This window comes from Tachyglossus aculeatus, chromosome 5 (assembly GCF_015852505.1).
Source record: "Tachyglossus aculeatus isolate mTacAcu1 chromosome 5, mTacAcu1.pri, whole genome shotgun sequence".
In the NCBI taxonomy this organism is placed as follows: domain Eukaryota; kingdom Metazoa; phylum Chordata; class Mammalia; order Monotremata; family Tachyglossidae; genus Tachyglossus; species Tachyglossus aculeatus.
In genome coordinates, this window is record NC_052070.1 from 100,940,092 (window position 1) to 100,956,873 (window position 16,782).

Sequence of the window (16,782 nt, forward strand, 5' to 3'; positions counted from 1 at the left end):
TGGATGCCCAGCCTCCATACTATATTGGAGTGGCTATCAATAACTCTGTGTCTCCCACCTCCGATTCTGACAACTGTGAATGGGACCAGCCAAGGTTGACTCTTGGGGATGTCCAAGGCTCTGGGGTTTGCTTAATCTCGGATAACACGAACCTCCATGCCTCCCCATACTCGCCTGTCTGCTCCCTCAGTGTGATGGTCCGGTCCTCCTCCGGTTCTGCTTACTTCCCCGCCCCACCAGGCACCTGGTGGGCGTGTTTGGACGGAATCACTCGATGTGTTTCAGCCCGAGTTTTCCTTGCTCACCCCGGTGGCCCTCTCTGTGTGCTAGTCTCCATCGTTCCCAGAGTGTCCTTGTTGCCTGGCACTGATGGGTGGGACCACTTTTCCCTGCGGGAGGATTGGTCCCTCCGTCGTAAGCGGGCTGCCCCACTGTTCATCCCCATTCTAGTGGGGTTGGGTTTAGCGGGTTCTGCCGCCCTGGGCACTACCGCACTGGTGCGGGGGGAGGCTAGCTACAGAGAACTCAGCACCCAGGTGGATATTGACCTCACCCACCTTGAGCACTCCATTTCCACTCTGGAGCGACAGGTTGACTCCCTGGCGGAGATGGTCCTCCAGAACCGGAGGGGTTTGGACTTATTGTTTCTGAGACAGGGTGGCCTCTGTGCCGCCCTGGGAGAGGCCTGCTGCTTTTATGCGAATAACTCTGGAGTTGTTCAGGAGAGCCTCTATCTGGTGAGGAAAAATTTAGCAGACAGGCAAAGGGAGCGTGAACGGGCCGAAACCTGGTACCAGAGTCTTTTCCGGACATCCCAGTGGTTAACCACGCTTGTGTCTGCCCTAGCTGGCCCCTTGTTTCTCCTCGTAGTTGCCCTGCTCGTCGGACCCTGCTTAGTGAATCGCCTCCTAGAATTTGTTAAGTCCCGCATCAACTCTGTTAAGCTGCTTCTCATTAGGGATCTCCACTATCAATCCCTACAAACTGAGCCCGTTGGCCGGTATGACGATGTCGCCACAAACGTGTCAAGGGTTTGACACTCTGTCCATAAGAAGTGGGGAATGTTGTGATCGGGTTTGTCTGATATCCATTTTGTTTTCCCATCCCTTCCTCCCATCCCTTTGTACACCCTTCTTCACAGAAGAAGAATGCCCGCAAAAACTTCCCGCCACAAAACCTGCCTAACCAAGGCCTCCCCCACCCTGACCTGCCTGACAAAAGCCATCCCTGTTGTCCACTAGCGGACTTGACATGACTGACTCCATTTTGTGCAGGCTGAGAGAACAACTCCTTTTTGTATTGTCTGCAACAGATGCCTTCAAGGCCATTAAACAAGTAACACTTATCTATGTAAGGTCCTAGGTCAGATGACATCCTGACAAGACAGTGACAACAGAAGATAACAGAATTTACACACCTATCTATACAAGGCCATATGGCAGATAACAACAACCTTTACAAGGCAGTAAAAACAGAGAATTTACAGCATCCTGTTGGTCCTAATTGGATTCCTGAAATTCCTAAATGCTCCCTCCCATGTTGCTGTAACTGAATAAAAGACGCAGTGAGAATGGGATCAGTGCTGCTTGATCTGGGTCCCTGGCCCCTTGCAGCCGCGCGCTAATAAAATCCACTTCTAAATTTCTACCTGGGTCTCACTCGCTGATTCTCGGCACAACATTATTATAGTAAGCACTTAATCAACACCATAATAATAATCATTATTATTAGAGGAAATGAGGGCTTAGTTGGGGAAGACCTCTTGGAGGAGATGTGATTTTAGGAAGACTGTGAAGTTGAGGAGAGTGATGGTCTGTCTGCTTTTAAGGTCCAGGCTGCCCTGACTGTTCCTGGGGTCCAGTGTCAACGGCCCCGACATGGGGGCCGTGAGGAGGGAACTCAGGACAGGAAGGTGGGGTGAGGGTCAGGCCAGAGATGAGACCCCCTAGACAGCCGTTTGGAATTTGTGTTTCCCTGGACAAACCCTTTCATGCTACAGATCCAATCTTATCCTATCCCCTACCTTCTTTCCTATCCTACCCTATGTTTTCCACAGCCTCCCCCTCCTCCAATGAGGCTGCTGGGGCTTCCTCCTGGGACACCTGATTTCTAATCCAGCTGCTTCCTATCAGGTGGATTACTGACGTCAGGCCGGGCCCCGCCCTCTCCAACCTATATGAGGCTTCAGAGGCTGAGACCATTCAAAGCCAAACGTGTTTGCTTTAATGTGTCGGGTGAGTTTAAGAGGAGAAAAGAGCTGTTGGTGGCCAAGGAGGTGTTGAGCTTTGGGTAACTTTGAATCTGATTTCTGGGTTGCTAAGAGTGGGCTCTTCTGGGCCTGGCTATTTCCTTAGAGGCCTCCCTGCCAGGTTGTTCTATGGAAGGTATCATCCCTCCCCTTTCCTGACCTCATTTGTGCCCTCTTTGGGGGTGGGTAGTGGGGTGAAGGGCCTAATACTACATCAAGGAAGGCTTCCTGGCCACTCAAACTGCATCTTTGTTCTCCAATGTCTTTCTCTGTGGTTGTGGAAATTCAGACACTTCCTCCCTGCAATCAATTAGTAGTATTTATCGAGTGCTTACTATACGTAGAGGACTGTACTACAAAGTTAGGAAAGTACAGTGCAACAGAATTCACAGACATGTTTCCTGCAGCCTTGACAAACAACATTATGGCACCTGCCCCCACTAATCTGCTCTCAATATGGTGTCTCCTTCCCTTACACCTTCAGATATGCTTGTTCTCCCCCATACTAACATAGTTCCCTTTCAGTCTTATAGGTCCAGTATCAGTTCATTCATTCATTCATTCAATTGTATTTGAGTGCTTACTGTTTGCAGAACACTGTACTAAGTGCTTGGGAAGTACAAGTTGGCAAAATATAGAGACAGTCCCTACTCAACAGTGGGCTCCCAGTTTAGAAGGGGGAGACAGACAACAAAACAAAACATATTTATTCTATTAACATGTACAAATAAAATAGAGTAATAAATACATACAAATATATACATATATACAGGTGCTGTGGGGAGGGGAAGGAGGGGGCTCAGCCTGGGAAGGCCTCCTGGAGGAGGTGAGCTCTCAGTAGGGTTTAGAAGGGAGGAAGAGAGCTAGCTTGGTGGATGTGTGGAGGGAGGGCATTCCAGGCCAGGGGGATGACGTGGGACAAGCAAGAATGAGGCACAGTGAGGAGATTAGCAGCAAAGGAGCGGAGGGTGCGGGCTGGGCTGTAGAAGGAGAGAAGGGAGGTGAGGGAGGAGGGGGCGAGGTGATGGAGAGCCTTGAAGCCGAGGGTGAGGAGTTTTTGCCTGAGTGAGGAGGACCCAAATAATGCAATATGGGTAAGGGAAGGGTCTGAGTAGAAGGATAATAATGATGGTATTTAAGAGCTTACTAGGTGCCAAGCACTGAGGTGGATACAAGGTAAGCAGGTTGCCCCCCGGGGGGCTCACAGTTTTAATCTCCATTTTACACATCAGGTCACAGAGGCCCAGTGAAGTGACTTGCCCAAAGTCACAGCTGATTAGTGGGTTGTGGGATGAAGTGTTTGGTGGGTGTGCCAAAGTGCGTGGGTGAGCTGAGAGGGAAAATGAAGTGTGTGTGTGTGTGTGTGTGTGTGTGTGTAATTCATTCATTCATTCAATCGTATTTATTGAGCACTTACTGTGTGCAGAGCACCGTACTAAGCGCTTGGGAAGTACAAGTTGGCAACAAAATGGTCGGGTCGGTTCAGGTTAGGCATGGGGAGCATGTGAGCTGAGCTTATTGAAGAAGAAGCAATTTCAGTAGCAGTCTTATAGTTTTGGGAGACCACTAGCATGTCCACTATATAGGTGGAAGGCTGTGTAGGGATGAATCGAGGACAGCTGTGGTCCACATGAGACACCACAATGGGGCTGGACTTTACAGGGGCTTCCTAAATCCCACTCAGACCCATCTGGTGGTGGATGTCCAAGGAGTCCTGGTGAGGGGAAGAGAGGGAACAGAAGCCTTTCACCACACTTGTTGGCCATGAGGACTGTTCCCTCTGCAGTGAGAATGCAGAGCAGGTGATTCCCATGGAGAGGTAGAATCAACTCTGAGGAGAGTTGAGTGGGCTTCATCAGGGGTGTTGGGGGAGGGGAGGGCTGAGTAGGCATTGTATTAGAAAGTGAATGATTCCACCGTAGCTGCTGGACCTTTATCTTTCATCTTTATGGGAAGGTGATGGGGGCATGTGTGGATGATTAAGGGTTATGGCAGGAGGAGGTGAGCAGAGAGGCCTGTTACTCTCATCCCTGAGGCTGGCTCTGCAAACGGTAGTTTGCAGACTACCTTACTTGACTGTGGGACCGAGAAGACCCAGGACCCTTAATTCTGTAGATGAGTCAATCCTCCCTGAACCCACAGCCCTGTGCACAGGGTCACCGTGCTCATCCTTAGCCCCTCCACAGCTGAAACCCCTTGGTCCCTGACAGTGACTACCTCTGAGAGAGTTGGGACAGTGCAGGGGGGTAGGGGGCAGTCTAGTGTTAAGAGTGAAGCTGGCCAGGTGCTTTCTGGTCTGGTAGTTGGGAGCTGTTCTAGGCTAAGGGCCTCCTTGCAGGGCTTTTGTCTGTGTGCGCAGTGGCGGTATCATCCCTCACCTATCCTGACCTCATGTCCTTGTTGTGGTGTAAGGTTGGGTAGTGGGGTGAAGATCCTAATACTCCATCTCAGATGGCTCCCTTACTACTCAAACTGCCTCTTTGTTCTCCAGCCTCTTTCTATAGCTGTGGAAGTTCTCAGGGACACCACCCTCTTGCAGTTAATAAATGGTATTTATTGAGAGTTTACTGTGTGCAGAGTACTGTTTTAAATGCTTGGGAGAGGACCATACAACAGAATTAGTAGAAACGTTCCCTGCAGCCCTGGCTCACCACCTCAGTATACCTGTCTCCACTTTTCTGCTCTCATTATGGTGTCTCCTTCCCTTATACCTTCAGATGTTCTTGTCTTCTGGATTCTCAAAGAGTACCCTTTCAATCTTATAGGTCCAGGATCAGTTTAATGGAGTGGACCCAGATGATACAATGCAGGTAAGGGAAGGATCTGAGTATAAGGATATGTACTAATTGCTTTGGAGTGAATTTTTTAGTGCTTGGTGTGTGGGATTATGTTAATGGGTGAGCTGGAAGGGAAAATAAAGTGTGTCTGGGTGTCAAGGTCACTTTTTCCATTCTCTTCTCCCAGGAAAGGAACCCTTTTGTGAGTGCTGGTGGCTTCTGGCAATATAGTGCTAGATGGAGGATAGTGCCCATCAGTGTGTCCACCCCACTGCTCTCTGAGGAGAGTTGAGTGGGTTTCATCAGGGGTGTTGGGGGAGGGGAGGGCTGAGTAGGCATTGTATTAGAAAGTGAATGATTCCATGCGTAGCTGCTGGACCTCCAGTCCCTTGAGGACAAGCCAATCCTGGAGTCATACAGTTGGATCCGAGGTGCAGGTTGGCATCAGTTTAGGGTAGAGTGAAGCAGTTTACTTAGCGTGATCTGTCTCTGCACCTCTCAGTTAGGGCCAGTGTCTTGGGGCTGAGACGGGTGGTGAAGGGCCAAGTGCTTGCAAGAAAACTAGGCTGCCTACAACCCACATGTGTCTTAAGGCTGGGTTCCACAAGTCCACATGGGTTTTAGCCAAGACAGGTGGAGATTCTCCAGTGACACCTCACCTCCATCAGACCTATGCTCCGAGCTCTACTGCCCCTAACCAGAAGAGGCTTTGGTGGTGTCGCAAGTCTCCCGTCCCTCACCCCCTGCACTAGATCTGTGTCCCATTGGCTCGGATGCACACAGGAGTCCCAGAGCACCAACCCTCAGCAGTGCACAGCTCAGAGTAGGATTACTCGAGGGAAAGAATTTGAACAGCTTTTACTCTCCAGAGACTGCTCAACAGCTCGCCCTGGCCTTGAGGATCATCCCTTTGCAGTGTGGGTCCGGTCAAATCAATTCTCAGATTGGCCCACCCTGGAGAGATGCAGCTATGGGCCATGTCACCACCACAACGGGAAGGTTTGTTTTGGGGGGATTTTTTTTTTTTGTTCTTTGTGTGTGTGTATGAGAGAGAGAGAGAGACAAAGATGGGGTTAGCTTTTGGGATAGGTTAGTGAGGCAGGGGCTGCCACCCTTGGTACAGAGGCTGGTTCTGGAAACTGAGGCTCTGTGCAGGGAACTGGTTCTATTGGACCTAACTGCAGGGCCAAGAAAACCCGAGCCCCTTAATTCAGTAGGAGGGTCAAATCTCCCTGTGTCCACAGTCCTGTTGGCAGGGTCACCCTGCACATACTGAGTCGCTGGAGATGAGACTCTTCTGTGTGTAATATTGGTGGCTTCTGGGAGTCTAGTGTCAGAAGCAGGACAGGGTAGCTTCTGTGTGTCCATTCCATTCACCTCCGAGAAGCAGAGCCTTGCGGGCTCCCATCCGAGACCAAGTCAGCAGGGGTGTGGTTTGGGAGGAGCAGAGCAGTGAGACTTGGTACTAGAAGTTGACTTGTGGGGTTGTACTGGACCTTCGTTCTTTAATCAGTCAATCAATCAATCGTATTTGAGCGCTTACTGTGTGCAGAGCACTGTACTAAGCGCTTGGGAAGTACAAGTTGGCAACATATAGAGACAGTCCCTACCCAACAGTGGGCTCATAGTCTAAAAGGGGGAGACAGAGAACAAAACCAAACATACTAACAAAATTAAATAGAATAGATATGTACAAGTAAAATAAATAGAGTAATAAATATGTACAAACATATATACAGGTGCTGTGGGGAAGGGAAGGAGGTAAGATGGGGGGATGGAGAGGGGGACGAGGGGGAGAGGAAGGAAGGGGCTTAGTCTGGGAAGGCCTCCTGGAGGAGGTGAGCTCTCAGTAGGGCCTTGAAGGGAGGAAGAGAGCTAGCTTGGCGGATGGGCAGAAGGAGGGTATTCCAGGCCCGGGGGATGACATGGTCCGGGGGTCGATGGCGGGACAGGCGAGAACGAGGTACGGTGAGGAGATTAGCAGCAGAGGAGCGGAGGATGCCGGGTGGGCTGTAGAAGGAGAGAAGGGAGGTGAGGTAGGAGGGGGTGAGGCGATGGAGAGCCTTGAAGCCCAGGGTGAGGAGTTTCTGCCTGTTTAGAAAATGAGCCCCTCCTGGAGTAACACAGCTGGGGTTCTGAGCAGCGGGCCACTAAGTATCAATAGGGCAGAGCATTGCAGTTAGGTTAGCTGAGTGGTCTGTCTATTCACAGCACCTCTCCTGATGATACACTGATGTTCAATGTTTCATGGGGGAGAAGGAAATGGAGCCTGCAAGAAAAACCTAGGTTGTCTGCAACATCCTACCCCTCCTTCTCCAGCTATGAGGCAACTGAGTCTGCTGGAGACTGAAGGGTTTGGCCACAGAGATGGACCTCAAAAGGCAGAATGGGGGAACCTGGCCCCTCAGACTCACTAATTCCCATGTGTCTTTTAAGACCAGGTTCCGCAACTCCGGATGGGTTTCTGTCAGAACTGGTGAAGAAGCTTCAGTGACATCTTGCTTCCATTAAGACCCGGATTACTGCCTCCTACCCAGAGGAGGGCTCTGCAGTGAGTTCCATATCTTGGAGGGGGCAGGGGGTAGGTGTGGGGGAGAAGGGGAGCGCAGGTCTGTCCTGTTGTCTCAGATTCAGAAACAGTGTTCGCCCCGCAGCCACTCCCAAAAAACCAAGTTGTCTAGAATCTTCTACGCCTTCTTCTCCAGCTCTGAGAGACTAGAGACAGACACATCAAGTGATGAAACAGTAAAACACAACATGCATGCAAAACATAAAAACAAAATTAGTTCTTTTCCTCTTCTCTCACTCCTTTCTGTGCTTAATACAGTGCCTCACACATAAGTGCTTAACAAATGCCATAATTATCATTATTATTATTATAGGAAATGAGGACTTAGTTGGGGAAGACCTCTTGAGGAGATAGGATTTTAGGAGGGCTCTGAGGTGGGTTGGGTGGTGGTCTGTCTGCTTTGAAGGGCCAGGCTGCTCTGACTGTTCCTGAGGTCCAGTGTCAGTGGCCTGGATTGATTGATTCATTCATTCAATTGTATTTATTGAGCACTTACTGTGTACAGAGCACTGTACTCAGCGCTTGGTAAATACAAGTTGGCAACATATAGAGGCGGTCCCTACCCAACAGCAGGCTCACAGTATAGAAGGATGTGGGGGCTTTGAGGCAGGAACTAAGAAAGGACAGGAAGGTGGGTTGGAGGTTAAGCCACAAAAGAGACCCACTGGACATCTGTTGGGAATTTGTGCTTCTCTGGACAAACCCTTTCATAATAATATTTAAGTGCTTACTGTGTGTCAGGCAATATACTAACCCTTGGGTGGATACAGGCCAATTGGGTTGGACACAGTCCCTGTCCCATGTGGGCTCACAATCTCAATCCCCATTTTACTGATGAGGTAACTGAGGCCCAGAGAAATAATGTGATTTGCCCAGGGTTGTACAGCAGACAATTGGAGAGCAGGGATTAGAATCCATGACCTTCATGCTAGAGATCCTATCCCCTCTCCTATTATAATAATATTGATGGTATTTAAGTTCTTACTATGTGCTAAGCACTGTTCTAAGTGCTGGGGTAGATACAAAGTAATCAGTTTGTCCCACATGGGGCTCACAGTCTCAATTCCCATTTTACTGCTGAGGTAACTGAGTCGCAGAGAAGTTGTGACTTGCCCAAGGTCACACAGCAAACAAGTGACGGAACAGGAATTAGAACTCACATCCCCTGACTCCCAAGCACATATTCTTTCCACTAAACCACACTGCTTCCCTTCTATCCCTTATCCTACCCTATCTTTCCCACAGTCATCCCCTCCTCTACTGATGTGGCTGAGGCTTCCTCTCGGGACACCTGATATCTCCCCCAGCTGCTTCCATTCAGGGGAATTAGTGATGTCTGGGCCGGCCCCCTCCCTGCCCTATATAAGCTTCCTGGGCCTCACTCTGCTCAAAGCTGAGTGTGTTTCCTTCCATGTAAGTGTCTAATGAGTTTAGGAAACAAAAGGGGGTTTGGGGAGGAGGTGTTGAGTTTTTGGGTAACATTGAATCTGCTTTCTGGCTTGCTAGCTCGGAGCTCTTCTGGGCCAGGTAATTTCCCCAAAGGCCTCCCTGCAGGGCTATTCTGGTGAGGGGAGTTATCATCCCTCACCTATCCTCACCTCATTCATAACACGGTGGGCCTGAAGGATGGGTAATGGGGCGAAGGGCCTAATACTCCACCTCCAAAGACTTCCTGGTCACTCAAATTGCTACCTTGTTCTCTGGCCTCTCTTTGTGGCTGTGGACACTTCCCTCAAGCAACCAGTCAGTGGTATTTGAGTGTTTACTATGTGTACTTGTGTACTTGTGTACTATGTGTACTTGTACTTCCCAAGCGCTTAGTACAGTGCTCTGCACATAGTAAGCGCTCAATAAATACGATTGATTGATTGATTGTAGCACACTGTTCTACATGCTTAGGAGAGTATAATGTAACAGAATTAGTGAACATGTTCCCTGTAGCCCTATCATATCAACTCAACACACATGCTCCCCACTTCTCTGCTCTGCGTGCTGTTTCCTCTTACACTTTCAGGCACGCTTGTCTTTCACATTCTAACAGAGTTCCCTTTCCAACTTATAGGTCCAGTATCGATGGAATAGGAAGGACAGATATGGTACAAACGTGGCTCAGTGGAAAGGGCACGGGCTTGGGAGTCATAAGTCATGGGTTCTAATTCCAGCTCTGTCACTTGTCAGCTGTGTGACTTTGGGAAAGTCACTTAACTTCTCTGTGCCTGTTACCTCATCTGAAAATGGGGATTAAGACTGTGAGCCCCATGTGGGACAACCTGATTACCTTTGATTCCCCCCAGTGCTTAGAACAGTGCTTGGCACATAGTAAGTGCTTAACAAATACCACAATTGTTATTACTGGTAAGGGAAGGATCTGAGTATAAGGGTATGTGGTGAATCCTTCAGTGTTTGGTGCATGAGCCTAAGTGTATGGATGAGCTAGAAGGGAAAATAAGGTGTGTGGTGGGGTTGGGAGTGATTGAGGGGAGAGGAGAGCTTTAGTCAGGGTAGGCTTGTTGGAGGAGAAAAGAATCTCTGTGAGGTTTTTAAAGTTTTGGGAGACTGCTGGTATGTTCACTATGTAGGTGAGGGGTGGGAGGTACAGGTGGGAGAGGGCATGGGGATGGGTTGAGGGGGAAAGTTGTCCAAGTGAGACACAATGATGGGACTGGAGCTTTCAGGGGCTTCCTAAATCCAACTCAGAGGCCCTACTGAGAGCTCACCTCCTCCAGGAGGCCTTCCCAGACTGAGCCCCTTCCTTCCTCTCCCCCTCGTCCCCCTCTCCATCCCCCCCATCTTACCTTCTTCCCTTCCCCACAGCACCTGTATATATGTTTGTACATATTTATTACTCTATTTATTTATTTTACTTGTACATATCTATTCTATTTATTTTATTTTGTTAGTATGTTTGGTTTTGTTCTCTGTCTCCCCCTTTTAGACTGTGAGCCCACTGTTGGGTAGGGACTGTCTCTATATGTTGCCAATTTGTACTTCCCAAGCGCTTAGTACAGTGCTCTGCACATAGTAAGCGCTCAATAAATACAATTGATGATGATGATGATCTGGAGGTGGTTGTCCAAGGGGTCCTGATGACGGGAAGAGGGGGACCATCTCACTTTTCCTCCCAGCAGCTTCTCACCATACTTCCTGGCTGTGAACTTTTCCCCCTTCAGTGAGGATGCAGAGCAGCTGATTCCCATGGAGAGGTAGAATCAGGAGGAGAATCTTCCATCTCTTTGAGAAGATGACAGGTGCATGTGTGGATGGGTTAGGGGTCATGGCAGGAGGAGAAGGTGGTGGCAAGCAGAGGGGTCTGTCACTCTTAGCACTGAGGCTGGTTCTGCAAATGGGGGTTAAGGCTCTGTGGAGGCTACCTGGTTCTGTCGGACTTGACTGTGGGACTGAGAGTACCCAGAGCTTTTAATTCTGTAGATGGCTCCATCCTCCCTGAACCCACAGTCCTGTCCACAGGGACACCCTGTACATTCTCAGCCCCTCCAGAGCTGAAAGTCCTCTGTGGCTGCCTCTGAGAGAGTTGGGGGTGGACGGGGGAGAGTAAAGTGTTATGTTGCTGGCCAAGTGATTTCTGGTTTTCTAGCTGGAAGCTCTTCTAGGCAAAATAATTTTCCCAGAGCCTCCCTGCAGGGCTGTTCTGTGGCAGTATCATCCCTCACCTATCCTGACATCATTCATGCCTCCTTTGGGGGTGGGGAGAGGGGTGAAGGGCCTAACACTCCATCTCAGAAGACTCCCTAGCCACTCAAACTGCCTCTTTGCTCTTCAGCCTCTCTCAATGGCTGTGGAAGTTCTCCGAGATCCTTCCCTCTTGCAATCCATCAGTGGTACTTACTGAGTGCTTACTATGTGCAGAATTCTGTTCCAAGTGCTTGGGAGAAGACAATATAATGGAATTAGCAGATATGTTCCCTGCAGCCCTCACTCACCACCTCAGTATACCTGTCCCAACTTTTCTGCTCTCATTATGGTGTCTCCCTCTCTTACCCATTCAGATGTGCTTGTCTTCTGCAATCCAAAATAGTCTTATTTCAATCTTACGGGTCCGGTATCGGATGAATGGTGTGGGCCCAGATGGTATACTGCAGTTAAGGGAAGGATCTGTGCCTAATTGCTGTGGTGTAAATTCTTCAGTGCTTAGTGGGTGAGCTGGAAGGGAAAATAAAGTGTGTGTTTGGGGGTGAGGAGGGGTGTGTGTGTGTGTCAGTCAAGATCACTCTTTGCATCCTCTTCTCCAAGGGAAGGAACAGTTCTGTGAGGGCTGCTGGTTTCTGGCAATGGAGTGCTAGGTGGAGGATAGTGCCCATCAGTGGGTCCACCACATTCCTCTCTGAGAAGAGTTGAGTGGGCTCCATGTGAATCATCAGGGCTGGGGGTGGGGAGGACAGAATAGGCATACTAGAAAGGAAATTATCCCATGCATAGCTGCTGGCCCTCCAGTCCCTTGAGGACAAGCCATTTCTGGAGTCACACAGTTGGATCTGAGGGGCAGGTTGGTATTGGTTTAAGGTAACCTAAGCATCTGGCTTAAGGGTGGCCTGTCTCTACACCTCCCTCTATTAGGGCCAGTGTCTTGGGGGTGGGGGGTGGAGGGCCAGGTCCTTGCAAGAAAACTAGGCTGCCTGCAAATCACCCCCAACTCCTTCTCCAGCTGAGACCACTGGGCTGTTGATAGAGGGAAAGGTGGGGCATCCACATCCCTCAATATTACTTATTCAGGTGTGGCTTTCAAGTCCAGGTTCCACAGCTCCAGACACGGACCTCGTTTCAAGTGCTCCACTGTGACACTGCACTCTATTGCACAGGGGCTTTTCTGCGCCATCCCCAGAGAAGACCTCGCTGGTGAGTCCTGAATAATCCCCCGGTGGCATGTCGGTTCAGTCCTGGTAGCGCACAGCTCAGGGTAGGATGGTCACGTGGAGAATCTGACCTGGATGTTACTCTCTCTACAGAGACACCTCACTGCATCTCCCCCACCTCGTGGACCATCTCTCTGTAATGTGGACACAAGCCAATTCCCAGAAATGCCCCATTTGTCAAGATGGTCATGGGCTGGGCTCCCAGCTCCCACCCAAAAGTGCACTGTGTGGGTATAATGTTTTGGTGGGGGAAGTTTGTGGGGGGTGGTTAGTGAAAGGACCACCACTCTCAGCACAGAGGTTGGTTCTGGAAGCTGAGAGTCTGAGCAGGGCACTGGCTCTGTTTGACCATGGGACCGAGCAGAACCAGGGCCCTTAATTCTATAGACGGGTCAAGTCTCTGTGCCTACAATCCTGTTTGCAGGGTCACACTGCACGTCTTCAAGTCTCCAGAGAAGGAACGCTTCTGGACTTGACAGTGGTGGCTTCTGGGGTTCTAGTGTAGGACAGAGTGACATCAGTATATTCATCCTAATCCCCTCTGAGCAGCAGAGCCATCTGGACTTCAGTCTCAGAGTAATTCAGTGGGGGTGTTGGTGGAAGGGAATGGATAAGGCTGAATTCTGTGTAGTCTGCAGTTGTGCTGTGCCTCTCATCCCAGGACGATGAGCCCCTCCTGGACTAAAAGAGTTGGATCTGAAGGTGGAGTTTAGAGGTGCATAATATAGCTGTGCTGAGCTGTACCTGTAAACTTCACCTCTCCTAGACCATCCATGTTTTGAGGGAGACTCTAGTTTGCAAAACTAGATTGTTTTGCAACTCACCAAGTGTCTGACAGATGGGGTTTTTGGCCACTGACAGAGGACAGGGTGGTGAGACTTGGGCTTCTATGATCACTAATCCAGGTGTCTTCAAATCAATCAACTGTATTGAGCATTTAAGGTATGCACAGCACTGAAGGAAGAGTCCCATTCCCTGCCCCTGGGGAGCTTAGAGTATAGAGAAGGAGACAAATGTTAATATAAATTAACATAATATAAAGAGAAGCAGTGTGGCTCAGTGGAAAGAGCCCAGGCTTTGGAGTCAGAGGTCATGGGTTCAAATACCAGCTCTGCCACTTGTCAGCTGTGTGACTTTGGGCAAGTCACTTAACTTCTCTGGGCCTCAGTTCCCTGTAAAATGGGGATTAAGACTGTGAGCCCCCCGTGGGACAACCTGATCACCTTGTAACCTCCCCAGCACTTAGAACAGTACTTTGCACATAGTAAGTGCTTAGTAAATGTCATTATCATCATTATTATTATAAATAATAAATTATCCCCATATACATTAGTACTTGGGGGGCTGAGGTGGGAGACCTACCGAAGGGTTGGAACAAAAGGAAAAGAGGGCTTAGGAAAGGCCTCTTGAAGGACACGTGTCTCCAATAAGGCTTTGGAGGCTGGGGAGAGTCATTCTGTGTAGGATATAAAGACTGAGGGTGTTCGAGTCCAGAGGTAAGACATGGGCGAGAGGTCAGTGGCAAGGTAGAAGCTGAGGTAGAGTGAATAGGTTGGCAGTAGAGGAGTGAAGTGTGTAGGCTGGGATGTAATACGATAGTGAGGTAGGAGGGGACAAGGTGACTGCCTGCTTGAAAACTAGTGGTAAGGAGTTGCCGTTTGATATGCAGATGGAGGGGCAACCACTGGAGGTTCTCAATCCTTGAACACTCTCTCTCTGTGTGGCCTCATATTTCCTCCTACCTACTCAGATGTCCTCCCATCACCTCAAATTTAACATGTCTAAAACCTTGGCACCCAAACCTGTCCTCCCCCTGACTTTTCCATCACTGTAGATGGCACCACTATCCTTTTTGTCTCACAAGCTCATAACCTAGGCATTGTCCTCCACTCATCTCTCTCATTGAATCCATCACAATATCCTGTCAGTTGGACTTTGGCAACATGGCTAAAATCTTCCCTTTCCTCTATCCAAACTCCCACGTTAATCCTATCACTTATTCTATCCCACCTTGATTATTGCATCAGCCTCCTTGCTAACCTCTCTGCCTCCTGTCTCTTCCCACTCGACCTGATACTTCACTATGCTGCCTGGATCATTTTTCTCCAAAAACACTCACGCCATGTTTCCCCTCTCCTCAAGAACCTCCAGTGACTGCCCCCCTGCCTCTGCATCAGAAGTAAACTCTTACCATTGGCTTTTCCCTGTTCTGCCACTCGTCTGCCTTGTGACCTTAGGCAAGTCACTTAACTTCTCTGTGCCTCAGTAAAATGGGGATTAAGGCTGTGAGCCCTATGTGGAACAGGGACTGTGTCCAATCCAATTTGCTTGTATTTGCTGGAGCAAATACTGTTCTACCCAGTGATAGAACAGTCCCTGGCACATAGTAAGCCCTTAACATTATTATTATCATCATTATTATTTTAAATACTCAATTACCTTGTTCCCTTCTACCTCACCTTGTTACTCTCCTACTTCAACCTAGCCCACACACTTGTCTCTAAGGCTAACGTTTTCACTGTACCTTGATGTCATCTATCTTGCTCCTGACCTCTCGCCGGTGTCCTGCCTCTGGTCTGGAAGTCCCTCCTTTCTCATAGCCAACAGACAATTACTCTATCTGCCTTATTGAAGGTACATTTCCTCTCAGAGGCCTTCCCACAATAAGCCCTCCTTCCCTCTTCTCCCACTCACTTCTGTGTCACCCTTACTTGCCCCCTTCATTCATCACTACCACCCTTCAGTCCCACAACACTTAGGTACATACCTGTAATTTATTTTTATTAATGTCTACCCCTCTAGACTGTAAGCTCATTTTTGGCAAGCAATGTGTCTGTTGTACTCTCCCAAACGCTTAGTATAGTGTTCTGCAAACAGTAATAGCTCAATAAATACAATTGACTGATGGGTGAGATGGGAGGTAGGAGGAAGTGTTTGCAAAAAAAGTTTTCTGCAATTTCCTACCCCTCATTCTTCAGCTTTGAGACAATTGAGTTGGCTGGACACTGAAAGGTTTAGCCCGAAAGACTTTAAAGAGCAGGATAGGGTAACAAGGACTCTTAGGTTCTGTCATCCACATGTGTCTTAAGGCCAGATTCCACAACTCCAGATGGGTTTCAGTCAGGACAGGTGGAGAAGCTCCAGTGGCAACTTGCTTATATGAGACTTATGTTCCAGGCTTTACTGCCCCTTATCCAGAGAAGGCTTTGGTGGTGTCACAAGTTTCCTCGCCCTTGCCTCCTGCAACAGGTCTGTGTCCTGTCGGCTTGGATGCAGACAAGAGTCCCACATCACCAACCCACTGCAGTGCACAGCTTGGGGTAGGATGAGTCGAGGGAGAATCCGATTAGGCTATTACTCTTCAAACAACTCCCCTGGCCTTGAGGACCAGCCCCTTCCAGTGTGGATCTAGTCAAATCAATTCTCAGATTTGCTGTACCCTGGAAAGCTGGAGTTGTGGGCCGTGTTACTACCAGAAAGGGTGTGGGGGCGGGGAAGAGAGAGAGAGAGAGAGACAGAGACAGACAAAGATACACACCTTCCTTTTGGGATAGAATAATGAGGTGGGGACTGCCACTCCTGGTACAGAGGCTGGTTCTGGAAGCTGAGGTTCTGTGCAGGGAACTAGTAATGACCTCGTTTCATTACTCTCCTACTGCATCCCAGCCCGCACACTTAGCTCTAATGCTAACGTTCTCACTGTACCTCGATGTCATCTATCTTGTTGCTGACCTCTTGCCAGTGACCACTCCCGGTCTGGAGGTCCTCTCTTTCTCATAGCCAACGGACAATTACTCTATCTGCCTTATTGAAGGCACATTTCCTCCCAGAAGCCTTCCCACAATAAGCCCTTCTTCCCTATTCTCCCACTCCCTTCTGTGTCACCCTGACTTGCCCCCTTCATTTATCACCACCACTCCTCAATCCCACAACACTTACATATCTTTAATTTATTTATTTCTACTAATGTCCATACCCCTCTAGACCATAAGCTCACTGTGGGCAGGCAATATGTTTGTTGTACTCTCAATGCTTAGTACAGTGTTCTGTAAACAGTATAGCTCAATAAATGCAATTGACCAACGGGTGAGGTGGTGGGAAGGAGGAAGTATTAGCAAAAAAAAGTTGTCTGCGATTGCCTACCCCTCATTCTTCAGCTTTGAGACAATTGAGTTGGCTGGACACTGAAGGGTTTAGCCAGAGAGACCTTAAAGGGCAGACCAAGGGGAACAAGGACTCTCAGTTTCTGTCATCCACATGTGTCTTAAGGCAAGGTTCCACAACTCAAGATGGATTTGAGCCAGGACCAGTGGAGAA